This window comes from Cydia strobilella, chromosome Z, assembly GCF_947568885.1.
Source record: "Cydia strobilella chromosome Z, ilCydStro3.1, whole genome shotgun sequence".
In the NCBI taxonomy this organism is placed as follows: domain Eukaryota; kingdom Metazoa; phylum Arthropoda; class Insecta; order Lepidoptera; family Tortricidae; genus Cydia; species Cydia strobilella.
The window spans coordinates 32,030,017-32,046,915 of record NC_086068.1 but is presented as its reverse complement, the minus strand read 5'-3'; the positions used below and the strand labels follow the sequence as shown (position 1 = coordinate 32,046,915).

Here is a 16,899-nt window from a genome sequence, read left to right as displayed (position 1 = left end):
CGTAAAGAGAGGAATATAGATGAGGGAAAAAGAGGCTCAATCAATCGCATTTGGACATTTGACGTATTACACATTATGCACTGTTCTTAATACCGAATTCATTTGCATAAGTTTAATTTTTTCACTACTGGAAAGTCTTATTAGTAACTATCTCCTATTATTCTTATTATTTATTTTTCTTATTTAGTTAAATAATGTATAATATAATTGTAAAAGTAAAACAAAAAGAAGGCTACAAAAACAATACAAAATACATATAAACACATTATAAAAAGCCTAACCTAGGATGCCGCCGGTTGTTGTCTCCACTGAACGCCATTATTATCCTAGAGTTGTGCGAGAAGCATTTGAAATCAAGAAGCACCCAAGAAGATAGTTTTAACTTATCGGCAACTTGGGGACCAGTGATCCAAAAGTTAAAGCCAAGGGATCTATCTTCGGATGTGTGCGCGGATGTTGTGAGTGTTGCGTGTCGGACTATTGACAATATTTAACATTTATGTGTAGTGGGTGGTTTAAAATTTTATGTCTACCCCAAACTTTAAATACACTTTTCGTCGGGTAGTCATACAAATCTCTGTTTTGACATCTTGCTGGGACATTAGTGAAACCTGTGTCGAAACGTCGGTAAATAAAGGTAACTGTTGCGAACGCAACCTTTTATTTGTATAATGCAGTAGCTAAACGCAGCCGTCGGGCTCGGTTACTATGCGGAGGCTTTTTTAAAAGCACCAATAGGAGCGCTCCACATTACTTGTATTGTATCGCGGCCAATTAGAGGCACCTTAATTTAAACTACCTTTTTACAATTCAAATTTAGCTTAATCACTCTTGCATCAGCCTCCATACTATAACCACCACTTCTACACCTTTTTACCGTTTTCGTCAACTGTACCTTGTTGTAACGTAACCAGCACCTATTCAAGATTATAAGTTTACTTCAAATCGAAGTCTTTTTATTTGTCATCGAGACCTGCACGGCGGGTACAGTAACAAAATAAATTCGCGATAGACCCCATTTTAAATATGATTTTATATGTGCTCAAAACGCGAAAGTTTTAAATGTTACAAAGTCGAATAGTTTCTCTAAAGCTTTCTAGATATATTAATTGGTCACCACCTGTTTTTGAGTGCTAAGACCACCTGCAGTAGGGATTGATTTGTTTGTCTTCCCCATACATTAAAACATATTTAGTTAATTAATATATATATATATATTTGTCATGTTATGTTAATAGGTTCATAAAGATACCTATAAAAATCAATACAACAAACTTTCTGGCTAATGTCACATAAGGAAATCCCTTTTATACGCCTGCCAAGCGGAAAAATCCGCTGATTCTCCCACAAAAGCAGAAACGGGTCAAGATATACTACTAGTCGGGCTTAGGGCTGGCATGTGATAAAAATAATTAGACTCGTCTGCGTTTTGACATGTTGAACTATTGTTTTCTTCACAGTTTTTGAGTTTTGCTCGAGACCTAACATCTAACCAAACCAATGAATGACTACTGAATTTTACCTTATTGAGATTAAAAATGACAATGTTTTGAATCTTTTTTTAAAAGGTGTATAACACTATGGCAGTTCATATTTGTTTTATCGAATGGTATTCTATGCCATTCATCTTTAATGAATAAACATTTTAAATTTAAGTCTGGTTATAATAGGGTATTTGACTGTATTCAAAATAAATTATTTCACACCATGCATAAAATAAATCACCAGATAATTATTTGAAAATCATAGATAACAGTAATTTTAAACACAAGTTATATGTAATAAATCGGATAGAAATATAAAAGGTGTTAACCGTGACGTCAATTTCATATTAATTCCATATTAACAAATCGTTATTACAGTTGTAAAACAGAAACTAATCTGACTAAGGCATAGCATAAATCTACTTATAAGTTTTTAGTGTTGTAATGTTAGGGTGTGTTTATAGGTACTGCTTATAATAATGTGTTAAGCGGGACGGGCTGCATACACATTCGTTTTGATTCTATCAATTAGACTTTCTAATGACAAAATTAGCTAATCATGTTGACATTGAGAATAAATTGGTTGCGTATCATCTAGGACATCGATATTATACTTGTAGCTATAGTATGCTAAATTACAAGTAGTATTTTAGTTAGGCACAACTAAAGTTTTAAAACCCAATATGTAACTCAACAAATTTCATAATAGCCGCCTTATTCTATTAAACAAATTGGTTTGCCAGAATATACATGTATGTATGTATATAGTCGACTCGTAGTGATAGATATACTGAAAGCCCGCGGATTGACAACTCACTGAGTGCCTGCCCTACATGCATTTAACATACCAGCCGTAACAGCCATACAATAGGAAAACTCTTCGTAGTTTGTAATCTATTGCGTGTAAATACGGTAAATAAATTAACAACTTATAATATACTGATGAAATTCGAGTCACAGACCGGCCCCAATTTCTCCAAACTCCAAATTTCATTAATATAATGATAGAGGTGTGTAATGTACCGTATTTACCTCAGTATATCATACGATGTAATGTATTTCCAACGATTCGCCAACACCAACATCACGCGGCACGACCGGCTCTGCTCGTGGTATAATATCGACTGACTGTAACTGTCAGTGACGTCGCCATGACGTAAGCGCTCGAAGCGTCAATACACTACATCCCTTCCTTTGTTTATTTTTCGAGAACTAAGTTAATCATAACAATACGTAATTACATACCCAACGTTCTATGAATGCGCTGGTACCATTGCCTTGGGTGGACATCTCCAAGAGGACTTTTGTAATCTTCAACTTCTCTACTGTATTGTCGATAACTCCTGTAAGTCTGATACCTGAATCCCTTTTCCTTTCCCCCTTTTTCCGTATAGTCTAGTGCTTATACTTAATCCCCTTGTTTTTATAATCGTCAAAACCGTTCCTAAAATGTTCGTGATATGAATAGTGGCCTACATCATCGGGTAATGCCTAACAAAACAATCCGTAGCCAACTCAGTCTGTGATAATTAACTTATTTAGGTACTGAGTTTATTATCTGTATTAATTATAAAATGATTTAATGAAGCTCCAACTGCTCCAAGAGTTAGTAGTTTCCCTCTAGAAACCTCTCATCTAAGTCACTGCATGAGCTAATGAGCTTATCATTTGGGAGTGGTCTGTGTGGAAATACTATGATGCAAGGCCTTTAATTTTTCTTCGCCTAGTTGTCCAAAACAGTTCTACCAAATAAAACTGTGGCCCCAATTATTTATATTTGATTAGCTAGACAATAAGAGCTGAACAATCATTACAGTATTAATGACATTCTTCAATTTTGGTGACAATGACGGTTCATTTTTTTTTCTATAACCCATGACGATTGAATGCTGACATGATGATCATGTTTTAGTTTATCTCTGGTCCGTTTGTTATTTATTTACATTTCCTATTGTTAAATTTAATTTTTATACACCTTGGGTAGCTTTCTACGACCCGAAAGTGACTTAACGAATCCTATTTGAGTACTCGATAATGGCTCACTATCTTTTCAACTTTCAATACTGTACAAGTGTACTTACAGGTTACAATGCCACTTAAGCTATAAGCTACACTGCCAACCTAAACCAAGTTGTGTTTATATACAATGAATTATTATTAATACAATATACAGAACTCCACCCAACTTTGACAAGGTAGGGTTGTGGACTAAACAGTATAATTACAAAATTCAAAAGTTCATTTTTTCAAGTGGGCCTCAAGACTTGGAAGTTTTTTTATAAGAAAGGCAAGCAGGCAAGGTCACTCTTATACTTCTGTGTAAGTAAGTGGCCTTACAGGACTCCATTTACGCTTCTAGTTTTTATATGCATTTAATTATATTGAAATTCTCCTTTTCTAACTGCATGTTTTAACTTCTGACACAATTAACAGTCTTACAGAAGCGAATGCCACTTCTAGTTTTTACATGCATTTAATTATGTTGAAATTCTCCTTTTCTAACTGCATGTTTTAACTTCTGACACAATTAACAGTCTTACAGAAGCGAATGACAAATCATCCGAATAAAAAGATCTAATTATGCTTACACTAATAATATGAGATATTATAACCACATTACAAGATACACAGTACCCACAGTGCAGTGTAATTACCTTGCTGCTTTCATCTTTATAGTGAATACAGAACGGAGCTACGGAGCTGTATCTTTTCTTTCAGTGCTACGGATTAGCTATTTAAATTCCAAATTCCTTGTCTCAGAAAATCAAGAACCCATATGTGATTGTTTGTAGCACATCTCTTTCTTTTTTTTAATACATAGAATTAATAATTAATTGACAATCATCAGTATCACATAGATCAATCTAACATTGATTCTGGTGAAATTCATGTTTACCTTTTTTTTTTGAAACGTGTTTGTTTAGTTACATACGCTTTGTGCACGTACATTTTCTGTTTACTTTATTATGTGCAACATTTATACAAATTCATGAAGATAAGCTTCCTATGCAATTTGTGCTGAGTCAGTGATACAGCATGTTATACATTAAATATTGAACCAACATGAGTTTTATTTTTATTATCACTTTCAGAAGGTCAATGATAATTGCTAGCTTGTGCAATTTTCTGTGTATGTTCAAATAACATGTATACTACATTTTAGACCAATAAAAACTTATTTTATAATATTTATTTATTGTAATCTTATATTTTATACACAAGATGCTTTATAAATCGGTTTTCAAATGTATGAGTCCCGTCCATTAACTACGAGTTATATACATAGTATCTATAGACCTGCAAATGTGTTTATGTGGATATATATATATATATATATATATATATCTACAATACAACGCAACGTCCATCAATCTAGAGCAAATTCGTTAGATACTTGTGGTAATGTGAAACCAGGCAGTTGCTTATTCATTACCCATATTACATACCTATATATGATAATGACTGCACTGTTCGCTATGTTCTTTGTACATACATATAAATATATTGTACATGGTATCGTGTGGTATCGTTCACCACTAAAATGGACTTCATGTTTTCTCTAGAATTCTTTATTTTCCCGCATGTAGTCTAGTATGCGTGTGTAGACGGTTAAAACTACGAACCACATACATACGTAAGCTAGCTGCATAGCTTAATTATTTAGTTTTTATTTTATTTATTAGTTGGATTTATTTTTATGGCTATCTACTTAAATTTAAACATATATTCACATTTTCAACCTTTGACATACCAACTCGTAGGTAGAATATGCCTATGGAAGATATCGGACGTAGGTTTAATAAAACATTCAATGTTTATTATTTCATAATTTCTTTTTTTTTATAGTAGCCGTGTGACATGTGACGTTTGGTCTGAAGTCACAATGTTATTTTAATATCACTGGTACTTATTTACAAGTATCCATTTATGTACCGTAGTTGTGTAATGAAACATTCACAATTTAGTTTTTTGCTATACACTGTATTCAAAAGTTGACCGAAGCGTCAGCGAAGGTCTCCGTTTTAACTTGAGCCAAATGCTTTCGTTTCTCCTCTACAGGTCACAATTTTCGACCGATTATCATGAAATTTTGTGACCAGATTAAATATATTTTTTCCGATCCAGGTTTTGGTAATTTTCCAAACTGCGTAGATTGGCATTAAATAACTAGTGCCAATAGCGTCCATGGCGCTTAAGACCCTTGTGAGTTCACTATGATAATGTCAATGACTCAACGAACCAAGTGTTTCACACAGAGCCACTAGTAACTAATTATAGTGATTATTATGAATTTGCTAAATAATCACGACTTCAAGCAGACACCTTCATCCCTTCCTTTTCAAATGAATGCAGTGTCCATGTAATGTTCTGCGAATTTCGTTTAAATCTTCGAAGCTTATTAGCTATGTAAAATAAACGTCGTGAATGACCAGTAGGTAAGTGTTTTCCTGCAACCGTTTTTTTATATAATTATTGGATGTCGCTGACTAGCAGCCAAGTTAAAGTATTTGCAATTGATATCCACTAGATTATGGAATAAGCTTACTTAACTCATTGTTTAATTAATTTATATCTTTATATCGGCAACACTCCTTTTTTTATTACATATTACTGTATTAGGTAGCTGTTTGATTAGCTAACCTCATTTAACACTTTAAATTCTCGCGTTTTGTAGACATAATTAATGTCTATACCGGGTCTAACGCGATTAAATTTCATTATTTTACCTTTTTTCCGACGTTTCAACTAGGTTGCACTAGCTGTGGTTACGGAAGACTGACTCCCAGCAAATGTCAATTGAGATTTGAGATATTGGTAAACAACACTAAACTACCCGACATTAGTTTATATAAATGTTCGGGGTAGACAAATAAATTTTACCTCACCTCATTTATTTAAAAATTTCATCAAAAGTATACTGACTAGATTGGAGACTATCCAGTTTTTTTTTTTATCAGTATAACTGGATGGATGGTCATGCCAGTACCTCAAAATAAAATCTATAAATAAGCCTGATACATTTTACTTTATTTGCGTTCGCTGATAATTTATTATATCTGCACAGTTCACTTATTATTGTTTTTTTTAAATATTTATATATATAAATAATTTTGTTTGGATTATAACTTTACCCCGCTCTTAAGGTCTTCAAGCGATTTCTCGCGTCATCTTAGAAACGCTTTATTGGGTGACCTATTACAGGGTATACCCATTTGTTTTAATACAACGTGTGGCCTTGCTGTCAATTGTATGACCATATCATACAACATCGATGTATTAAACAATAGGCCGTACTATAGTACGATGCCGATTTAATGAACCTGTCGATTGACATCAATTTTGCTATACACAGCATGACTATTTAGTCCTGGCTGTAAAACCTGGTGTTTTCAGTCTATATTTATATTATTTAATGAGCAGACAAAAGATATGCCTATTTGCATTGACCGATTTAGTAATCAGATTTTAATATACACGTGACAATTTAATGTCTAGGTTCGGGAACCTGCTAGGGTACTAAGCACCTATTTTAATTTAATGAACAAATCAATTCATCTGTATTAACCGATTTTGTAATCAGATTTGTTATTTCCGTGACAATTTAATGCCCAGGTACGGGAACCTGCAATCTCAATTTAATGGCCAGATCAGTTTATCTGTTATAACTGATTTTGTTGTCAGATTTGTTATTTACGTGACAATACAATGTCCAGGTACGGTAACCCGCTATCTTAATTTAATGGCCAGATCAATCTATCTGTTTTAACTGATTTTGTTATCAGATTTGTTATTTACGTGACAATTTAATGTCAGGTCTGGTAACCCGCTATGTTAATTTCATGACCAGATCAAATTATCTGTCGTGACTGATTTTGTAATCAGATTAGTTATTAACGTGACAATTTAATGTCCAAGTTCGGTAACCCGCCATGTCAATTTCATGACCAGATCAAATTATCTGTCGTAACTGATTTTGTAATCAGATTGGTTATTAACGTGACAATTTAATGTCCAGGTTCGGTAACCCGCCATGTCAATTTCATGACCAGATCAAATTATCTGTCGTAACTGATTTTATCGTAACTGTTATTTGCGTGACAATTTAATGTCCAGATTCGGTAATCTGCTAGCTGCAGCTGTTTTATGTCTATCTAATTACCAGATAAATTTATCTGCTTTGATTTCATCATGACAATTTAATGTCCAGATTCGGTAATCTGCTAGCTACAGCTGTTACATGTCAATCTAATGACCAGATAAATCTATCTGCTATGTTTTCATAAATCGGTTTTATTATACCATCCATAATGTTACGTGTGACAATTTAATGTCCAGATTCGGTAATCTGCTGTTTCAAAATAATCAAGTCACTTGGGCTCCTGATTGGGAATCACCTTACATATTCACATTACTCGTAGCAAAGTAAATATTTTCTTCCTCTCACTACAATAATGTTTAAATAAACCAACTATGTATTACATTTGCATCACACAATTGCGTTCTGATGGAACTAAGTTGCAATAATAAAGCTCCAGTGTGAACATGTCAACCATGAATGTAGTGTCATTGTACCTACCTACCTACGTTTAAAAGTGGAAGTCAACATGCAATTATTTGCAGTGTTGATGCCTGGCAGGCTATAAGCTTTAAACAGTGCTGTTAACACTGGCTGCCTCCGAGATGATTTTTTTATTTGTAGGTAGATCTAATTGTTGTTAGTCGCACATTCAACTTTAAAGCCTACAATTATAATTGTAACGTTCAACGCTTCAAAGATCATATTGCTAGATGGCGTTACCGAATGGAAATATTGTTTTCTTTGTTTTTTAGAAGTGAGTGTGAAAAGTGTACCACCAGTGCGTACTCTCACTTATCACTTGTTTGAAACAGTGGATTCGATTTTAAACCAATTTTTTGCACACTGACAAAACTTGATAATTAATCGAGATCGACTAACCTGTCTTCCCTTTCCTCTTTTCTTGTTTTCCTCGTCGCCACATGTAATGTACCGTATTTACCTCAGTATATCATACGATGTAATGTATTTCCAACGATTCGCCAACACCAACATCACGCGGCACGACCGGCTCTGCTCGTAGTATAATATCGACTGACTGTAACTGTCAGTGACGTCGCCATGACGTAAGCGCTCGAAGCGTCAATACACTACAGAGGTGTTATTATATTTTCCCGTATTATTTATGATAATGTTAATGTTATGTTATGTAGGTACAGATATGTACCCTTCCTAGATATTTTCGGGAATGTACAATTCAAGCTCTTTCATATGATACCCCACTTGATCTAGTAACTACTTAGACTTTGAAATGTTCAAAGGCAAATAGCCTCATGCATGAAGTTTATATTTGAACCAAATATTTTTTATTTGGATATTTGTTACCGTTATATCATGTTACAAATGCATTTCCGTTATTAAGTTATCATTTAATTGCTTAAAATAATAAATCAAAAGTTCAAAAATTTGCCCGCGAAAAGCTAGTGAGCGAAACGCAACGCCATTGGTCGAAACGTCACGTGACATCACGCGTTTCGGCATTAGTTGTTTTGTTCTGCGACACACCGATTTTAAGAAATGTGGTATTATTAAAATGTATTTTAGTCGCGATTCAGCGATTTAAAAAGGTTATATCTCATACGTTTGTATCTAGATTTACCTAAAAATAATATGAAATGAACAAACATAAGCACAAAATAAGTATTTGAACGGGCGCCAAGAGTGTCAAACTGGTCAAACAGCGCTGCGCGCCTGTTTAGGTTATGACACTTGACAATAATTTTATTATTATAAAAGACACCGAGTGTAAAATTCGGTGGAATTCTGGAATTTAACCCTTTTGAAGTGAAAACCACGTGAAAGTACATATTGTTCCTCAAAGAAAAAACACCACAAATACAATTACGGAGTGTTCGGACAATCTGCAGAATTGATGCTTTCATGATGTCTACGACATAAAAGGAGCTATGTGCAAGGTAAATACCGTAAATATACCATATGATCTATGGCTAATGTATGTGAATATCGCATCGCAGTAAACATACACCTAAATAACCTATAAATTTATTTTCTCAAAAATGGACGGCAAAGTCGACGTTGCCGGTTAAAAAGTAGGTCACGAAGTGCGTAGTTTATGGTCAGTCAAAAAATTAAAAAGTTTAAAACATTGCAGTCTCGATTTCGGGACTGCAATGTTGCATACAAATTCCATTATTTGTCGAGTTCCAAACTTTTTAAAAGTTGAAGTGGCCATATCAAATGAAGGCATAGGTCCATTAAACAGCCAAACAGATGATCAGTACTTATTATTATAATGTTGGTACCGCGACTATTTAGGTGTCTCAATTAGGTTGGCGTATTTTCAGCAGAAAAATACACTTCCATTTTTAATTTAAAAAATAAAACGGCGGCAAAAGCAAATCTTTTTAGTTTTTTCTGTGAAAATATATACACAAGAACGTTGCTTCTGTAAAATATTTCTATTTCTTCGGATTCAATTAAACGGACTCCCAAGGTCGTCCGTTTAAAACGAATCCTCAGCCAGCAAGTAGCTACTTCCGAGCCTCGACAATAATGTACTATTATTTTACAGGAGTCGAGACCAAAGTGCACCATTAAGAGCAACTATGGAACTGTAATGATATAATTATAGATGATGTGGCAGATTAAAACGTTCAAAAGCATATGAGGCTTCTCAGTTAAATGTTCTGGATGGGATTGGGATGTGACTTTAATATGGACAGTAAACATCATTACACACACAGCCTATAAAAACTCCTGTTTTTATTTTTTCTTTAATTAATACATAAGTGGTTTTGTAGCATATCTGGTAAGTATTTACACCTAATGGTAATTTCACACTAACTTCGTGCTGTCCATACATTCATAACGTCCAACAAAGAGTAAGCTATAAGTTTGCAAGAGTTGCAAAGGCAGAGGCAATACTTCTGTCTTTTACAAGCTTTTATTTAACTTGCAATGTGTGTAATGTAACTAATGTTTCTACGGGTCAAATCTTGCAAGTTAAATTTGACCTTATTCCCAGTTTCCGATGAAGCTGAAAATTTGCTTGCATATGTAAGTTGGGTGACAATGCAATATTATGGTACCAACGAACTGATCTAATGATGGAGACAGGAGGTGGCCATAGGAACTCTGTGATAAATCTATGTAACCTGTGTGTGGGGTTGTAAGAATTTTCTTGATGGGTATTACTTACCTGTAGGAAGAAGGAAGAAGTACAAGTCAGCGATAAAAGCTTGCATCAAAAATGATTTTTTTGCCAAAAACTGCAAAAACATGCTAATATTATGACCCTAGAAAATTTATGAGTATCATGAATGTAATTTTTATTCATATTTGTGTCAATAGGTTGACCCATTGAAAATTTAAACCTAATATTTCATATTCAAATTTTTTAGTAGTCAGAACAACTCATCAAGCATAGTTAGCATATCTACCTATCATGAATAAAAGAAATGTATAATATAATCAATTGTTTTATTATAACATCCTGCATGTTTTTTTAATGCACAACCATCAATCCTTACAGTGTTTATAGTATTATGGTGTACATTATCATTCTCACACCTCACACTTCTTTTATACTAGCGGTCAAATTTAAATTTTTTGGTCCTGTTCTCTCATAATTTCTGTATCCACTCGGACCTGAAATTATTAAATAACACTGTTAATCTTTATTGCACAAACAAAAACATACCCAGAACAGACAAAAATCTGTCTTTTCTACCAGACCTCAATAGTTGGTACTTTTTTTTACTTTTTGTCATAATTTTAGGACTGAAATGGGACTTAATCATGTGCACTTACTTTATTATTTAGCCTCTCAAGTACAAAAATCTCGTTTCTTTCTTAAATTTATGAGTGAAAATCATAGTTTAAATCAACATAAAACATTAGGATCTAGGGTTCACTGCACTTGTTAGGTATTTTAGGATTAGAAAGAGCTCTGTTAAAGTAAGTACCTATGAGGTTTTAGGTAAGTATAGCTCATAATGTGAAAGTATATTATGTACCCACACATCTTATCATGTGAAGAGAAGCAGTATATTGATTTCCTACTATGAGTAGATTAGGTATAACAATAACCGACATTCAGCTTTAAGGTTCAATGCAAATAACATATTGTCAACTATATACTTGACAATCAGACTAGGACAAACCATTTCTAAAGTTTGCGCCGCTACTTGGCCGCTACCCATATCGCCTATGCCACAAAACATGCCCACAATATCTTATGATATCTTATAAAACAATATAATTAGGTAGAAAAAGTACGTAGGTATATAAATACAAGTTAGATACTTACGGTTATATCAATCTTCATATCAATTAACAGTTGAATTAGGTAGGTACTGTTCTATTCTAAAAATGTTACTCCCATAGTACTCGTACTTTGTTTGCATATTTACGTCTTTTTTGGTGATGAAGAACACTTGTAGATTATAATTTATACTTTGTGACTACACTTTGGCACAAGACAAAACTTATAGAGTGGTTTTTAAGTTCATCCGTGCAATTAAAAACTAATTAAATGGACAATAAATGTGAAATTGCGAAAATGCTCGAAGAACATTAGTACTATTAGTAGCAAACGTCAGTTGGACCGGTTGGACGCAAACGTGTGACGTCATCACGCTCTGTCGAATTCGCGCAAAAAATTATGAGCGTTTCAACCGCTCAAAATTTTTCAACATTCTAAATATTTTTTAATAAAATAATGTGAAGGTTTACAAAAGTATTTTTATTGTTTTCGGTGTTCAAACGATATAAATTATGATCACCAAAATTTTAAAAAATTCACGCATGGAGCTAATTGGTAAATAATATAATTTTTCATTTCTCATGCTCTAAAAGAAGGTAACTGTTGTTCTAAAAAATGTGCAGAAAATGATACGTTTCTGCACTAGAGCATTTTACTTTCCAAGTACGATTTGTTTCATTTTGTTACTATAAGCAATTGAAATTTGGTTATAAATGGATTTGTTATACAATTTCCATTCTGATATTTAAGAATTCCCATTCCATGAATAACGATACTTTTACCTAAATGGTTAATTGAAAGTACCCTTCAAGAAATGCAAAAATAGTAGATTGTTAACCAAGGGTTGAAAGCCACCAATTCCTGTCGAGGTAGTTTGGCCCTCGAACGCAGTGAGAGCGCCAATAGTCCGAGACGGAAATGGTGCCTTTCACCCGAGTTCACTACTTTTCATATCGAACGTGAGGAAACCAAAAAAGACAAGGCAATTTTGCTAAATCAGTAATGAAAGTAGTACCTGACCTACGGTCATGATTTTTTCCTTAGGACTTATAGTCCGAGACGGAAATGGTGCCTTTCCCGGAGTTAAACACTCTACTTTTCATATCGAACGCGAGGAAACCAAGACAAGGCAATTTTGCTAAATCAGTAATTAATAATTAAAGTGCCTAATAGATCAACGGCCATGATTTTTTCCTTCGGACTTACTTGTAATCGGAGTCTTTAAATGTGCGAAGATAAAATAATAACCCCTAGCGAAAAACATTTATATTGCAATATTTACGAAAACATACATATTTTAACAAACTACAGTAATTTTAAAATGGTTTGTTGAATTTGTTCAGTATGAAAAGCAGCGGGATTGCCTCTTATATCATTTTTGTTAAAAAAAGATTCAATGCGGGATTAGTAAAATCAAAACAAATACCAAATGTTCCAGGCGGGGAAATAAAAACACTATTTTTCTATTTTGTTCCTACCCTGCTCGTGGGACGGGAACGCAGAGGAGTACACCACATTTCAGAACTATAGCAGAAACGTATCACTTTCTGCGCACTTTTTAGAACAACGACACACTTTCAGAGCATGAGATGAAAAAAATTACTTGGTTATGTTTTAAAAAAAAACATGTATTTTACTTTTCTCGTATTAGAAATGATAAGTAGTGTTTAACTCGGGTGAAAGGCATAATTTCAGCCTCGGAGTACAAAATCTTGACTGGATACATTGTGAGCTTATTTTCTTAATCCATGAACCTCACCAGTTTGAAATGGCGGCCCGCCACCTAATTTATAGCTTAATTTGTCAGAATAAAAGCGGCTAAAAAAGAATGTGGGTAAACAATTTTTTTGCCTCCCGAAAGAATCTTTTTGTAGGCTAAATAGTAGCAGTGTTTATGGTTCACCTTTTCTAATCCGTTCCCTGCCTTTGCGTGCTTTGGATTTAGTCATGAAATAATTTAATTGAGGCATTATTAGCGGCACGCTCACGGTTGTACATTATTGTTTATTAAAAAATACCTGCCGTATAAGTCGAAAGAACCGATCCTGGTACCTATTTAGTACTTAAAGAAAATGTATATTTATTTTTGACCAATCTAGTGGATCGAATTGTAGGTAAATAGGTACAGTAAGCATCAATATTAGTAGCGGATGAAACAACGCGCCAAAAGTGTCTGCCATCCTAGAATAATTTTCCAAACAGAAATATATCTCTACAGTTCGCGTTCAAATGTATCTGTCACAGCCTTATTATTTTACATAAAAATGCAATGCAATGCAATGCAAAGCTGCTGCTTTTTTTTTATTCGTGCTGCCAAACCTTTTATACTCTTGCGAGACGTGGTGCGTGTACCGTCATCACATTCGTACCTTAGTCCGGTTCCACCTCAAATGCTTACGTAAGATCATGAACATCAGATGGTATGACCGAGTGCGAAATACCGAAGTTCTGCGACGAGCCAAGGTCGGTGGAATAGAGGCTTACCTAATGCGTCGACAGCTTCGGTGGTACGGTCACGTATCACGTATGGCGGACGAGAGAGTGGCGAAGCGCATCTTTTTTTCTGAACTAGAGGAGGGTAAGCGGAAACATGGCGGATAACTCCTCCGATACAAAGATGTTCAGAAACGAAAAATGAAAAGATGCAACATTGAGCCCTCTCAGTGGGAAGGTTTGGCAGCACAGCGTCCTGAGTGGCGCAGGCTGGTGCAGGACAAAGTCCGCGATTTCGAGGAGCAACGCTTAGTTGACCTCGACGCTAAACGCGACGAGCGGAAAGCACGCCAGCCTGCTTCCATTCATTACCACTATGTAGCTGGTGTCCTCTCAATGTGCGCGAGGGTTCGCCTCGAAGATCGGCTACGTCAGTCATATTCGGGCGCACGAGCGCCGTGCTAACTGAAACAGTTAGCTTAGTTACTAGGAGTCGAAGTGGTCGCCATGGTCGAAATCGGCCGGAAGGATCATCATCATCATCATTTTACATAGGGTAGGACGGGGACAATTGAAACACGTTATTATTGAAACAAGTCAATATTCTTGAAAATTACAATAGGGCGTGTGACGCAATAATTAGGCTATGCGGGGTCAGTCATTCTTAAATCCTGGACCAATAGCGCTCGAGCGCGCGAGCAAAGCAGTATAGCGGAAGCCCAATTTCAAAGGAATGCCGCAAATCGATGTACAGGTTAGCCGTTTGGCACACGCATACTAGAGGTCAAAACAATTTTTTTGACCCGCAGTTCCTAAAAAAATTTCACTGGGGGGAGTGGTAAAACAGTTTTTTTCTGTATGAGAAAAAAAATCCAAAACCTATTGAGAGTGGTATCATACGAAAGGACTTTTTGAGGCAATTCTAAAAATATATCACATCGTTACATTTCGGTCATTTTTTTTTAATTAAAACAAGAAGAATTTTCGAAACATACCAAGTTTGGGCTCCTCCAGACACGATATGGCTGAGTTTTTTTTTGTACAATATACCACAAATGTTATGTGATATCCTCATGTCTAACCCCAATAAAGCAATTTTGAAAATAATATCATTAACAATTTTTTTTTTAATTTTTCAATTTTACAAAGTGACACAGTTCTACTTCAATACCTATTTCACGAGACTTATGGAACTATACTGCAGATACGGTACCTATTAATCATAAAATGATACGTAATATCCATATATCCAACGGGAAATACCTCTAACCCTTTAACTGCGCCTTTTCATCAGTTAGTATAATTTGTTTAGTTATTGACACAAAATATCAAGGTTGTATCCTCCAGCTACAATATACCTTACTGATTTTTTTGTACAATATACCGCAAATGATACGTAATATCTTGATATCGAACCCCAAGAAAGCAATTTTGAAAATAATATCATTAACATTTTTTTTTTTTTCAATTTTACAAAGTGACACAGTTCTACTTCAATACATATTTCACGAGACTTATGGAACTATACTGCAGATACGGTACATATTAATCATAAAATGATACGTAATATCTATATATCTAACGGGAAATACCTCTTTAACCCTTTAACTGCGCCTTTTCATCAGTTGGTATAATTTGTTTAGTTATTAACACAAAATATCAAGGTTGTATCCTCCAGCTACGATATACCTTACTGTTTTTTTTTTTGTACAATATACCACAAATGATACGTAATATCGTGATATCGAACCCCAAGAAAGCAATTTTGAAAATAATATCATTAACAATTTTATTTTTATTTTTCAATTTTACAAAGTGACGCAGTTCTACTTCAAGTTCGCAAGTATTCTTTCGCTCAGCGTTAAAACAACCATTAAATTAAATTAAAAATCAACTTAGCAACAGTAAATGTGCTACTTACACGTACAACATGAATCGTAAAAAGACTGTGATAGATATAAGTACCTAACCTCAAGTATACCCTGTGCATTAGTAGGTAGGTATAGAGAAAATTGATACATACCTTGCAATTTATAACTTGCCACTTTGTAAAATTAAAAAACAATTGTTAATGATATTATTTTCAAAATTGCTTTTTTGGGGTTCGATATCAAGATATTACGTATCATTATTTGTGGTATATTGTACAAAAAAAATCAGTAAGGTATATCGTAGCTGGAGGATACAACCTTGATATTTCGTGTCAATAACTAAACAAATTATACCAACTGATGAAAAGGCGCAGTTAAAGGGTTAAAGAGGTATTTCCCGTTGGATATATGGATATTACGTATCATTTTATGATTAATATGTACCGTATCTGCAGTATAGTTCCATAAGTCTCGTGAAATAGGTATTGAAGTAGAACTGTGTCACTTTGTAAAATTTAAAAATTTAAAAAAAATTGTTAATGATATTATTTTCAAAATTTCTTTCTCGGAGTTGGACATGAGGATATCACGTATCATTTGTGGTATATTGTACGAAAAAAGAATCAGCCATATCGTGTCTGAAGGAGCCCAAACTTGGTATGTTTCGAAAATTCTATTAGTTTTAATTAAAAAAAATGCCCGAAATGTAATGATGTGATATATTTTTAGAATCGCCTCAAAAAGCCCTTTCGTATGAAACCACACACGATAGGTTTGGATTTTTTTTTTCCATAAAATTCCAGCGAAATT

The 16,899-nt window shown here is 34.3% G+C and overlaps 1 protein-coding gene across 1 annotated transcript in view; it reads right to left on the bottom strand.

Annotated features, from left to right (window-relative positions):
• The window catches only part of LOC134753818 (neuroligin-4, Y-linked-like), a 105,590-nt gene that overhangs the window by 37,589 nt on the left and 51,102 nt on the right, over positions 1-16,899 (bottom strand). The gene's annotated exons all lie outside the window — the stretch shown is intronic.